This window comes from Pelodiscus sinensis, chromosome 2 (genome assembly GCF_052426305.1).
Source record: "Pelodiscus sinensis isolate ZL-2025 chromosome 2, ASM5242630v1, whole genome shotgun sequence".
Taxonomy (NCBI): domain Eukaryota; kingdom Metazoa; phylum Chordata; order Testudines; family Trionychidae; genus Pelodiscus; species Pelodiscus sinensis.
The window spans coordinates 261,494,026-261,505,889 of NC_143053.1; the positions used below are offsets into that span (position 1 = coordinate 261,494,026).

The window sequence follows — 11,864 nt, forward strand, 5'->3', positions numbered from 1 at the left end:
ATCATGTCCCCCCTTAATCTTCTTTTTTCCAAACTAAACAAGCCCAGTTCATGAAGCCTGGCTTCATAGGTCATGTTCTCTAAACCTTTAATCATTCTTGTCGCTCTTCTCTGTACCCTTTCCAATTTCTCCACATCTTTCTTGAAATGTGGCGCCCAGAACTGGACACAGTACTCCAGCTGAGGCCTAACTAGTGCAGAGTAGAGCGGCAGAATGACTTCACGAGTTTTGCTTACAACACACCTGTTAATACAACCTAGAATCATATTTGCTTTTTTTGCAACAGCATCACACTGTTGACTCATATTCAACTTGTGGTCCACTATGACCCCTAGATCCCTTTCTGCCATGCTCCTTCCTAGACAGTCGCTTCCCATCTTGTATGTATGGAACTGATTGTTCCTTCCTAAGTGGAGCACTTTGCATTTCTCTCTATTAAACCTCATCCTGTTTACCTCCGACCATTTCTCTAACTTGCTAAGGTCATTCTGAATTATGTCCCTATCCTCCAAAGAAGTCGCAACCCCACCCAGTTTGGTATCATCTGCAAACTTAATAAGCGTACTCTCTATCCCAATATCTACATCATTGATGAAGATATTGAACAGTATGGGTCCCAAAACAGACCCTTGAGGAACTCCACTTGTTATCCCTTTCCAGCAGGATTTAGAACCGTTAACAACCACTCTCTGACTACGGTTATCCAGCCAATTATGCACCCACCTTATCGTGGCCCTATCTAAGTTATATTTGCCTAGTTTATCAATAAGAATATCATGCGAGACCGTATCAAATGCCTTACTAAAGTCTAGGTATATGACATCCACCGCTTCTCCCTTATCCACAAGGCTCGTTATCTTATCAAAGAAAGCTATCAGATTAGTTTGGCATGACTTGTTCTTCACAAACCCATGCTGGCTATTCCCTATCACTTTATTACCTTCCAAGTGTTTGCATATGATTTCCTTAATTACCTGCTCCATTATCTTCCCTGGGACAGACGTTAAACTGACCGGTCTATAGTTTCCTGGGTTGTTCTTATTCCCCTTTTTATAGATGGGCACAATATTTGCCCTTTTCCAGTCTTCTGGAATCTCCCCTTATGCTGTGAAGGTTCTCTATCTGAGGCAGAGCAATGAGCCAGGAATGTCCAGTGAATGACTATGCCAATTAGCACTGTTTCAGGGACAATGGCTCTCAAGGACATTGGAATTTGAGAACCTGTGACAGGGATGAGTCTGTGATATGGGACATAGGGATGGGTCACTTGGCGATGTGACCTGCTCCAGCTTGGAAGGTACCAGGAATGGATACAAGGTGCCATTAGATAAACTCCATCTTCTCCCCAATCTTGCTACTGATCCCAGATGCAGCCTTGGGGAAGGATTGTTGGCCCATGCGGACATAGGATGTACTCCAGAGACTTTTAAGCTAGCAGTTTGTAGAATCTCTGCTGAGAGCCTGCATCAGGAAATTAGTGATTGGTGCATGTAATGCTATTTCCTTAACTTGACTCTCAATCTATTCTTTCTTTTATTAACAAATCTTTAGATTTTAGATTCTAAAGGATTGGCCCAGCGTGATCTTGTGGGGATGATCTAAAGTGTAAATTGACCGGGAATCTGTGGCTGGTTTCTTGGCACTGGAAGAACCCGTTCAGGGTAGGTGAGACTGGGTTTTATAACCTCTCACCTGTGTGTAAGGCCTGGGGCTGATTGTGGCATAGGGAGAGCTAGGGTGCCTGAGGGGTTTGGCTCATGAGGCTTCCTGCTGGCTGGATTTGCAGCTGAAGCACTTGGTGTAACTGGTGTGTGACCTGTTTGGATAAGGTTTTCAGTCTAGGGCTGTAAGCTGCCCTGGTTTTGAGCAATTTCTCCTGAGTGGACACCCTCAAATGTGCCCAGCCCCGACCCGGTCCGTCACAACCTCCCCCATTGCAACTTGAGACCATTGCTCCTCGTTTTGCCCTCTGCCACCACTGAAAGAAGCCTCTCCCCATCCTCTTTGGAACCCCCCTTCAGGAAGTTGCAGGCTGCTCTCAAATCCCCCCTCACTCTTCGCTTCTGCAGACTAAACAGACCCAAATCCCTCAGACTCTCCTCATAGGTCATGTGCTCCAGCCCCCTAATTAATTTGGCTGCCCTTCACTGAACCCTCTCCAATGATGAACCCTCTCCAATGCATCCACATCTTTTCTGTAATTGGGGGCCCAGAACTGGACACAATACTCCACATGTGGCCTCACCAGAGCCAAGTAAAGAGTAATAATGACATCTCTGGATCGACTGTCAATGCTCCTCTTAATGCAAACTAATATGTCATTCGCCTTCTTGGCTACAAGGGCGCCCTGTTGACTCATCTCCAGCTTCTCATCCACTGTAACCCCCAGGTCCTTTTCTGCAGAACTGCTACTTAGCCAGTTGGTCCCCTGTGAATTATATTCATTCTGTTAAAAGGATAAGAACATAAGAACATAAGAACGGCCGTACTGGATCAGACCAAAGGTCCATCTAGCCCAGTATCCTGTCTACTGACAGTGGCCAGCACCAGGTGCCCCAGAGAGGGTGGACCGAAGACAATGATCAAGCGATTTGTCTCCTGCCATCTCTCTCCAGCCTCTGACAAACAGAGGCCAAGGACACCACTCCTACCCCCTGGCTAATAGCCAACATGGGATGGGTTGTCTTAGAATATTAGGACTGGAAGGGACCTCGAGAGGTCATCAAGTCCAGTCCCCTACCCTCATGGCAGGACCAAATACTGTCTAGACCCGTGGTCACCAACCAGTAGATCGCGATCTACTGGTAGATCTCAGGAGCTCCAAGAGTAGCTCTTGAGCCCTCTCTGAACTGAGCACCTGCACAGTACATTTACATTAGATTTCCTCGTGTAATGTAGGCGGGGCTTCAAGGAAGGGGCGGGGCAGGAGATCTTCGCCTGTTCTGAGATTTAAAAAGAGATCTTGGGTGTAAAAAGTTTGGAGACCACTGGTCTAGACCATCCCTGATAGACATTTATCTAACCTGCTCTTAATTATCTCCAGAGATGGGGATTCCACAACCTCCCTGAGCAATTTATTCCAGTGTTTCCACTGGAAAGATCCACAGTTAGGATCTTTTTCCTAATGTCCAACCTAAACCTCCCTTGCTGCAGTTTAAGCCCCTTGCTTCTTGTTCTATCCTCAGAGGCCAGGAAGAACAAGTTTTCTCCCTCCTCCTTATGACACCTTTTTAGATACCTGAAAACTGCTATCATGTCCCCCTCAATCTTCTCTTTTCTAAAGTAAACAAACCCAATTCTTTCAGCCTTCCTTCATAGGTCATGTTTTCTAGACCTTTCATCATTCTTGTTGCTCTTCTCTGGACCCTCTCCAATTTCTTCACATCTTTCTTGAAATGTGGTGCCCAAAACTGGACCAATACTCCAACTGAGGCCTAACCAGTGCAGAGTAGATCGGAAGAACGACTTCTCGTGTCTTGCTCACAACACACCTGTTAATGCATCCCAGAATCATGTTTGCTTTCTTTGCAACAGCATCACACTGTTGACTCATATTTAGGTGCAAACTTAATAAGTGTACTTTCTATACCAATATCTAAATAGTTGAAGAAGCTATTGAACAGAGCCGGTCCCAAAAGAGACCCCTGCGGAACCCCACTTGTTATGCCTTTCCAGCAGGATTGTGAACCATTAATAACTACTCTCTGAGTATGGTTATCCAAACTGTTATGCACCCACCTTATAGTAGCGTCATCTAAGTTGTATTTGCTTAGTTAGTGATACGAATATCATGTGAGATCGTATCAAATGCCTTACTAAAGTCTAGGTATACCACATCCACTGCTTCTCCCTTATCCACAAGACTCGTTATCCTATCAAAGAAAGCTATCAGATTGTTTTGACATGATTTATTCCTTACAAATCCATGCTGTCTGTTCCCTATCACCTTGCCACCTTCCAAGTGTTTACAGATGAAATACTTAATTACTTCCTCCATTATCTTCCCTGGCACAGAAGTTAAACTAACTGGTCTGTAGTTTGCTGGGTTGTTCTTATTTCCCTTCTTATAGATTGGCACTGTATTTGCCCTTTTCCAGTTTTCTGGAATCTCTCCTGTTTCCCATGATTTTCCAAAGAGGATAGCTAGAGGCTCAGATACCTCCTTTAACTTTTCTAAGGGATTTTTAACTTGTTCTTTTTTTTTATTTTATCTCCTGAACCTACCCCCTTCCCACTAGCATTCACTATGTCAGGCATTCCTTCAGACTTCTCAGTGAAGACCAAAACAAAGAAGTCATTAAGCATCTCTGCCATTTCCAAGTTTCCTGTTACTGTTTCTCTCTCCTCACTGACCAGTGGGCCAACCCTGTCCTTGGTCTTCCTCTTGCTTCTAATTATTATTCTATTTATAAAAAGTCTTCTTGTTTCCCTTTATTTCCGTAGCTAGTTTGAGCTCATTTTGAGCCTTTGCCTTTCTAATCTTGCCCCTGCATTCCTGTGATGTTTGCCTATATTCATCCTTTGTAATTTGTCCTATTTTCCATTTTTTATGGGACTCCTTTTTTATTTTTTTATCATGCAAGATCTCATGGTTAAGCCAAGGTGGTCTTTTGCCATATTTTCTATCTTTCCGATGCAGCGGAATATCTTCCTTTTGGGCTCTTAACAATGTCCCTTTGAAAAACTGCCAACTCTCTTCAGTTGTTTTTCCTCTCAGTCTTGATTCCCATGGGACCTTACCTATCAGTTCTCTGAGCTTATCAAAATCCACCTTCCTGAAATCCATGGCCTCTATTTTACTGTTCTTCCTTCTACGCTTCCTTAGAATTGTGAACTCTGTGATTTCATGATCACTTTCACCCAAGCTGCCTTCCACTTTCAAATTCTCTCCCAGTTCCTCCCTATTTGTTAGGATCAAATCTAGAACAACTTCCCCCAGGTTGCATTGTCAAACTTGAGAAATAAAAAGTTGTCTCCAATGGAGTCCAATAACTTATTGGATGGTCTGTGCCCCGCTTTGTTATTTTCCCAACATATATATGGATAGTTGAAGTCCCCCATCACCACCAAAGCTTGGGCTTTGGATGATATTGTTAGTTGTTTAAAAAAAGCTTTGTCCACTTCTTCCACCTGGGTAGGTGTCCTGTAGTAGACTCCTAGCATGACATCACCCTTGTTTTTACCCCTTTTAGCCTAATCCAGGGTATGTCTACACTGCCACCCTAGTTCGACCTAGGGTGGCTAATGTAGATGTTAAAAGTTGCAAATGAAGCCCGGGATTTAAATATCCCAGGTTTCATTTACATCTTGCCGGGGGCTGCCATTTTTAAATCCTTCTTAGTGTGGACTCTGTGGCCTTAGCTACACGCAGCATGGAGTAGGTAGTTCGAATTAGAATCTCTAATTCGAACTACCGGTACTCCTCGTGGAACTTCCCCCTCCTCAAAAGGTGGACATCATCTCTGCCCAGAAGTCCGCCCTGGAATAGCATCCCATGGTCGAGGAAGCCAAAACCCTCCTGGCAACACCATCCTCACAGCCAGGCATTCACCTCCAGCATGTACCTGTCTCTTCCCAGGCCCCTACCTTTGACAGGAAGGATCGAAGAGAATACCACCTGCGCTCCAAACTCCTTCACCCCGACTCCCAGAGCCCTGTAGTCACACTTGATCCGCTCAGTGTCACACCTCACAGTATTAGTGCCCACATGGATGAGTAGCATGGGGTAGTAGTCAGAGGGCCGGATAATCCTCAACAATGCCTCCGTAACGTCTCGGATACGGGCCCCCGGCAGACAGCACCTCCCGAGATGAAATGTCAGGGCTACAGACCAGCGCCTCTGTCCCCTCAGAAGAGTCTCCGACCACCAGAACCCTAAGTTTTCTATTCGCCGTGGTGGCAGCAGACCTCCCCGCCTTGGGGGTACCAGGCTTCTCCTCCGTTGTAGGGGGTGGTTCCTTATCTCCTGTATAACAGTTTTCTAGTACCACGAAAGGAGGGTTCAGAGCAGGGGTGGAGTAGTGCCGGAGCAGTGCCTGCTGCCAGAAGTAACCAACTGCCAGTGTCCACCCTGAGCCGTCTCCTCCTCCACCAGTGGTGTGCCCGCAGTCCTGTGTACTGAGACAGCTACCTCAGCTATCTCCACATGTACACAGTCCAGGAATTGCTCATGGATTCGGGTGCTCCTCAACCTAGCCACCTCCTCCTGTAGCTCTGCCACCTGCTGCCTGAGAGAGTCCACGAGCAGGCACCTTTCGCATTGGATGATCTCCCCAGCCTGGATATCAGTAAGTGGGAATTGCAAGCCACAGTCCCTGCAAAACCACATCAGGATCTGGGTAGAGGCATCCATGCTCAGGTGGTCTGTCTGGCTACAGGTGCAGGTGGAGGAGACAGAAGCGGTGCTGGCACAGGTGTTGCGGGTCTTCCTGACCATTGTAGGCCTCCCTCTGTCAAACTCCCTTTCAAACTTCCCTGTCTGCAGCCCCCTGGTCGCTCTGCTTCTGGCTTTTGAAGCCTGCTTCCCTAGGCCAGGCCTGCCCCCTCATGAGTCACACAGGGGAAGGCTGACCAGATGCAATCAAGAGAGCAATCAAGGGAACAAAGGGTCAGGCACTCAGACCCAACTGCCACAGCAGCTCAAACTGAAACTGCAGTCACGTGAAATCAGAATCCGAATTCAACAAACAAAATTCAGACAAAATGTATAGATCAAGGATTATTTTCATTATTCTGCAATACAAATAACATCTATCTATCTACTGTGGCAAGGTCAGTCCCACTCCTGGGACCCCGACCCCTGCTCAGCCCACTGTCCCACAGTCTAAGGCTGTATCTAGACTGGCATGATTTTGTGGAAATACTTGTAACGGAAAAGTTTTTCCATTAAAAGTATTTCAGCAAAAGATCATCTAGATCGGCACGGATGCTTTTGCGCAAAAAGTGCTTTTGCACAGAAGTATCCGTGCCCAGCATAGACGCAATTTTGTGCATGAAATCTCTTATGGCCATTTTAGCCATCGGGCTTTCTTGTGCAAAAAATTAAGGTGCCTGTCTACACTGGCCCTCTTGCGCAAGAAGGCTTATTCCCTGAGCGGGAGCATCAAAGTATTTGCGCAAGAAGCACTGAATTCTTACATGAGATCGTCAGTGTTCTTGCGCAAATTCAAGCGGCCAGTGTAGACAGCTGGCAAGTTTTTGCACAAAAGTGGCTGCTTTTGCGCCAAATCTTGCCAGTCTAGACGCACCCTAAGAGTCACAGTACATGGCTGACTCGGCTTGGTTTGGGGCCTGTCGCCTTCTTGTAGTCTTTGCTGCTCTTTTGGTTTCCCGGGTCTCTTTCTCAGGTGCCTATCTCTTTCTCCAAACTGTCTCTCAGTTCTCCAAACTCCTCCTTAGTTCTCCACACTCTTTCACAGCTCTCTCCCATCACCCACAGGGAGGGTTCTTAAATAGACCTGCAGGCAGCCCCAATTAATTTCACCTGGACCTTAATTGATTTTGCAGCCGCCCTGACCCAGCTGCCCCTAATTAGCCTGGGTTGCTGACTCTCTCCTTCTCTTTCCCCTTCCACCAAGCTCTGGAACTGGCTGCACCCCCCAGCTCTGTTTCCTGACTGGAGTGGAAAAGGAACCACTCTTCCACTGAGCACGGCAGGCTGCTGGTCTGGGCTTGTTGTGCTTTTTCCTTCCCTGCACCCCTCCCCTCCACTTTTTGGGAGGGGTGTGGGGGGGGCCACTGGGGTTGTGGCAGGCAGGCCCTGGCTACACTCTGGGCTAGGTCCTCTCTTCTTTCTGCCTACTCTGTCTGCAGGCAGCCTTTCCCCACCCCCACCCCTCAGCTGGCTGCAGGAGCTGCTGGGGGTGTGGGGGTGGACGGGGGGACTTTGCTGCCTCACCCTGGTGGATGGAGCAGGACCCCCATTTTCCATCTCTTTGGTGACTGCCTGGCCCCTTTTTCACAGTTGCAGGCCTGAACTTCACCGTTCCTGCAGCTGCTACTCCCTCTGGAGTGGAGGAGGTAAGGGGGCTGCTTTACAGCAACTCCTGGGGTTCTTAATTCCCCTCCACAAGTTTGTGGGGGGGTGAGTGTTTGTGAGGGGCCTCTTGCCATCTGGGACCCTAGGTGGCAGCTGGCACAGCTTTTGTGGGGTGCTGGGACTGGGGGTGGTTCCCTCTGCTCCCTGCTGTCTCCCCTGCATTTCTGAGGCTGCTGTTGCTGCTCCCTCCCCAGCCTCAGGTGCTGCAGGGGCCATCTCCTTCCTTGGCCCCACTGCTTGCCTCCCTGCCCCTCCCTTGCTCTGGTGGGTCCTGCAGCAGGTACAGAGAGCCTGTGGGCACACTAGCTTCCTTCCCCCCTCCTCCCCCCCCGACCTGAAGTACCTTGCTGCCCTCCTGCTTTCTTGAGTAGGCCCCTCCTCACAGCCTGCATTCCCCTCTCCTCTACCCGTGTGCCCATGCCCCCTCTGGCATCTCGTTCGGCGCCTGAGCCCCCCTCTCTTCTTTAGTTACCCCCCCCCCCACACACACACACACACCGTTTCACTTCCCACATGCCTTTCAATGATTGACCCTCTCACATTCCCAGTGCAGCCGGAGGAGCCGCTCTTACCGTCCTGTGCTGGGAGCTGTATTCCTCACTCCTTCCATTTTCCCCTTTCTGAACAGTCGCCCTCCACCCCACTTCCAGCCTAGTGGGGGGGAGCGGTGAGCCTCCTTCCTCCCCTCCCTCTCCCTCCTTGTTCCCTCCCCTAATTGTTTGTTTGTTTGTTTGTCCTTCCTTCCCACCTATAACCACAATGGAGGGGTTGTCCAGCGACACCCCTGCCAGACCTTCCTCGCCCACCCCTAAAAACAAGAACCCCTCTGAGGCTGCCGAGCCCCCCATCACTATGGTAGAGGGAGCGAAAATGGACAAGGACCCCGGGGCCTCGACCGCTTCTGCCGCGGCACCTCCAGTCACCTCTAAAGAACTTCCCCTGAAGGGTAGGAAGGGCCGGGGGACCAAGAAGGGCAAGAGCCCCGCCCGGAAGGCAAAACCTCCTGAGGCGAGGGCTCACTCCCCGGCCGCGACCCATCTGCTGGCTGCGGCCCCCCCCTCCTTCCCTCTCCCCTGTTCCTTCCACCAGCTCTGGGGGCAACGGTGTCCCGGGCCCCAGGGCATACGCCCAGGTAGCCGCCACCCTCCCACCTGCCGCCTCCCAAGCCGCCTCCCGGAATACCATCCCCAGCGGCCGCGGCCCCTTTCCCACCCTGACCAGGAGGCACGGGGTCCGTTGTCTCTTGGTGGCGGCCTTGCCCCACGTGGAGACCTACGTGCGGGCGTTGGCACGCGTGGTGGGGCCCGCGGCCGTGGTGGCGGCCTCTAGGATGTTCGGGAAGGTGGTATTCTTCCTGGCGTCCGAGGCCGCCGCCCAGGAGGCCGTGGAAAGGGGTTTGGCGGTGGGGGGAGTCCACATTCCCCTCGAGCCTTTGGAGGATCTGGGCGTACGGGTGGTTTTGTCCTCCATTCCTCCCTTCCTCCCCAATGCCGCCCTACTGCCTTTCCTCTCCACCCCGGGGAGGCCTCTCTCAGTCCTGAGTCCCCTTCCTCTGGGCTGCAAAGATCCTACCCTCCGCCACGTCCTCTCCTTTCGCCGGCAGGTACAAATCCAACTACTGCCGGCAGGATGTGGCGGAGAAGCCCTCGAAGGGTCATTTCTGGTGCCCCATCAACGGGCCCGGTATCGGGTATACTACACCATGGGGGAGGCCCGGTGATTTCTCTGTCGGGCGACGGGGCACATCCGAAGGGACTGTTCCCTGGCCCGGTTTGGAGAGGCACCCTGGACCCCCGACGCCCGGGAGGGCACCGGCCCTACCATCGCCGGTGGCCCTGACGGTCCGAACCCTGGGGTCGCCCCTCCTCCAACCGTGACCGTCGTCAATCCCGCTTGGGTTCCGCAGGGCCCAGACGAGCGTGCGGGTGCTGTTGCTGCCACCGCCAAAAGCGGCAAGGCCGGGTCCGCAGAGGAGAGGGCGGCGGAGTCAGTGACGGGACTCGGGCAGGACCTACCTCAGGGGGAGGCGTCCCTTTCCCCTGCTGCCCAGCCCTCATCTATCCTTGCCCTCCTACCAGCGCCCTTGTCCCCTGGCTCTTCCTCCAATCAGGGCCAGCCCCCTTCTTCTGAGGGATGGGAGCTTACAACAGGGAGGCGCCGAAAGCGTGCTCGGCATTCCACCCCGCCCACTGAGGGGGAGGAAAACCTCCCTGCACCTATGGGGATGGACGCTGAAACCATCCCACCCTCTGAGCCCTCGAACGATTCACAGCACCGCGAAGTGGTTGAGGTGACCGCGGCGGTTGCAGGAGAGGTGAACACCTCCCTCCTGGGGTCCCTGCAAGAGGGGGCATCTGTGGAGGATGCTCCCACTGTTCCCACCTCCGCTGAGGGGGCAGCCGCTGACCTTGCCACTGACAAAGATCACCATCTGGTGGCGGGCAGCTGGCTCGCCTTCCTCTCTCAGGAGGTGGAGGCTTTGGGGCTGACCCCGGCTGCCTCAGAGGGGGATCATCAGGTCCTGGAAGGAATACAACAGACGTCTCCTTCCCCTTCTGACTCGCTGCTATCTCTTCTCCCTGCCTCTGAGTTGCCCCAGGGTGCGACCGTCTGCCCGGCCATCGGCAGCGTTTCGGCTGCGGCCGCCGAAACCCTTGAGGCTCTCAGTGGAAGGGAGGTCCCGTTAATATCCGTCACCCTCGGTGCTGAGGCCTCTGGTGCTGCACTCTCTGTGGCACTGGAGCCCAGCAATGGGGAGAGTATTACTACCCCTACCGTTGCCACCGATTCTCTGCCCTGCAAGGAGGCACCGCATCCCAATGCCTCCTTCGCTGAGGCTTCTTGCCCACCTCCTTCTCCTGATCCCTGTTCCAACCCCCTCCCAACTGAGCTTCCCGCCCCTCTTCCTCCTCCTCCCCCCCATCCTTGTCTCTTCCCCAATCCTCCACCGCTTCTTCCCCCTACCCCTCTTCCTCGTCTCCCTCCCTTTCCTGATCCCCTGCCTGAACTCTTCTCTTCCCCTTACTCTGTTACTGCCGCCCCTGGGGTTGCCACATTTACTCTAGACGTTGGCCCCCGGGAGGCGGTTTTCATTTCTCCTGCTCCCAGCACATCTGGGGCCGGTCTCCCTCCGCAACTGTCCTCCCAGCAGGGACTTCAGACACCCCGCAACCTGGTGTCGATGGGTCACAGGACTCAGGGAGAGGTCTGGCCCCAAGGCATTGGAGGGCCCGAGGCCCGGATGCCAGATGCGCTGAAGGGCGAGACGCGTGATTTCTTGGAAGATATCCGAGGCTCCAAGAACAAAGTCGCTCTCGCCCTTCAGTGCTGGGGAGATTTTCATCTCATCCTACAAATAGTAAGGGCCCTCCTAGGGGAGGGTAAAGGGACCGGGCGGCGGGAGGCCGCAGCTTACCAGCGGGTCCGCAGCTTCTGTGACGCCCTTCTTACCTTTGGGCACGGTCACGGTTTGCTGCGAGGCCCAACGGAGGCCGCTGGCACTCCCGCCAAGAAGGATCTTCCCCAGCCCTCTCGATGCCGGCGCTCATCATTGCCACTCTAAACACCCGGGGCTGCAGGTCCAGCCTCCACAGGTGTCAGGTACTCTCCTTCCTTCGGAAGGGGAGGTACTCTGTCGTATTCCCCCAGGAGACCCACGCAGTGCTGGCCGCGGAGGCTAGCTGGCAGCTGGAGTGGGGGGACAGGGTTTATTTCAGCCACCTGTCGGCCCGTCAAGCCGGGATGGCTACCCTGTTCTCCCCAAACTTGCAGCCCGAGGTGCTGGGGACCACCGAGGTCGTGCAGGGTCACCTGCTACATCTCTGGG

The 11,864-nt window shown here is 52.4% G+C and overlaps 1 pseudogene; it reads right to left on the reverse strand.

The window, feature by feature from the left end:
* Positions 1 to 11,589, reverse strand: part of LOC149525486 (uncharacterized) — a 28,461-nt pseudogene extending 16,872 nt beyond the window's left edge.
* Positions 11,590 to 11,864: the final 275 nt, after the last annotated feature.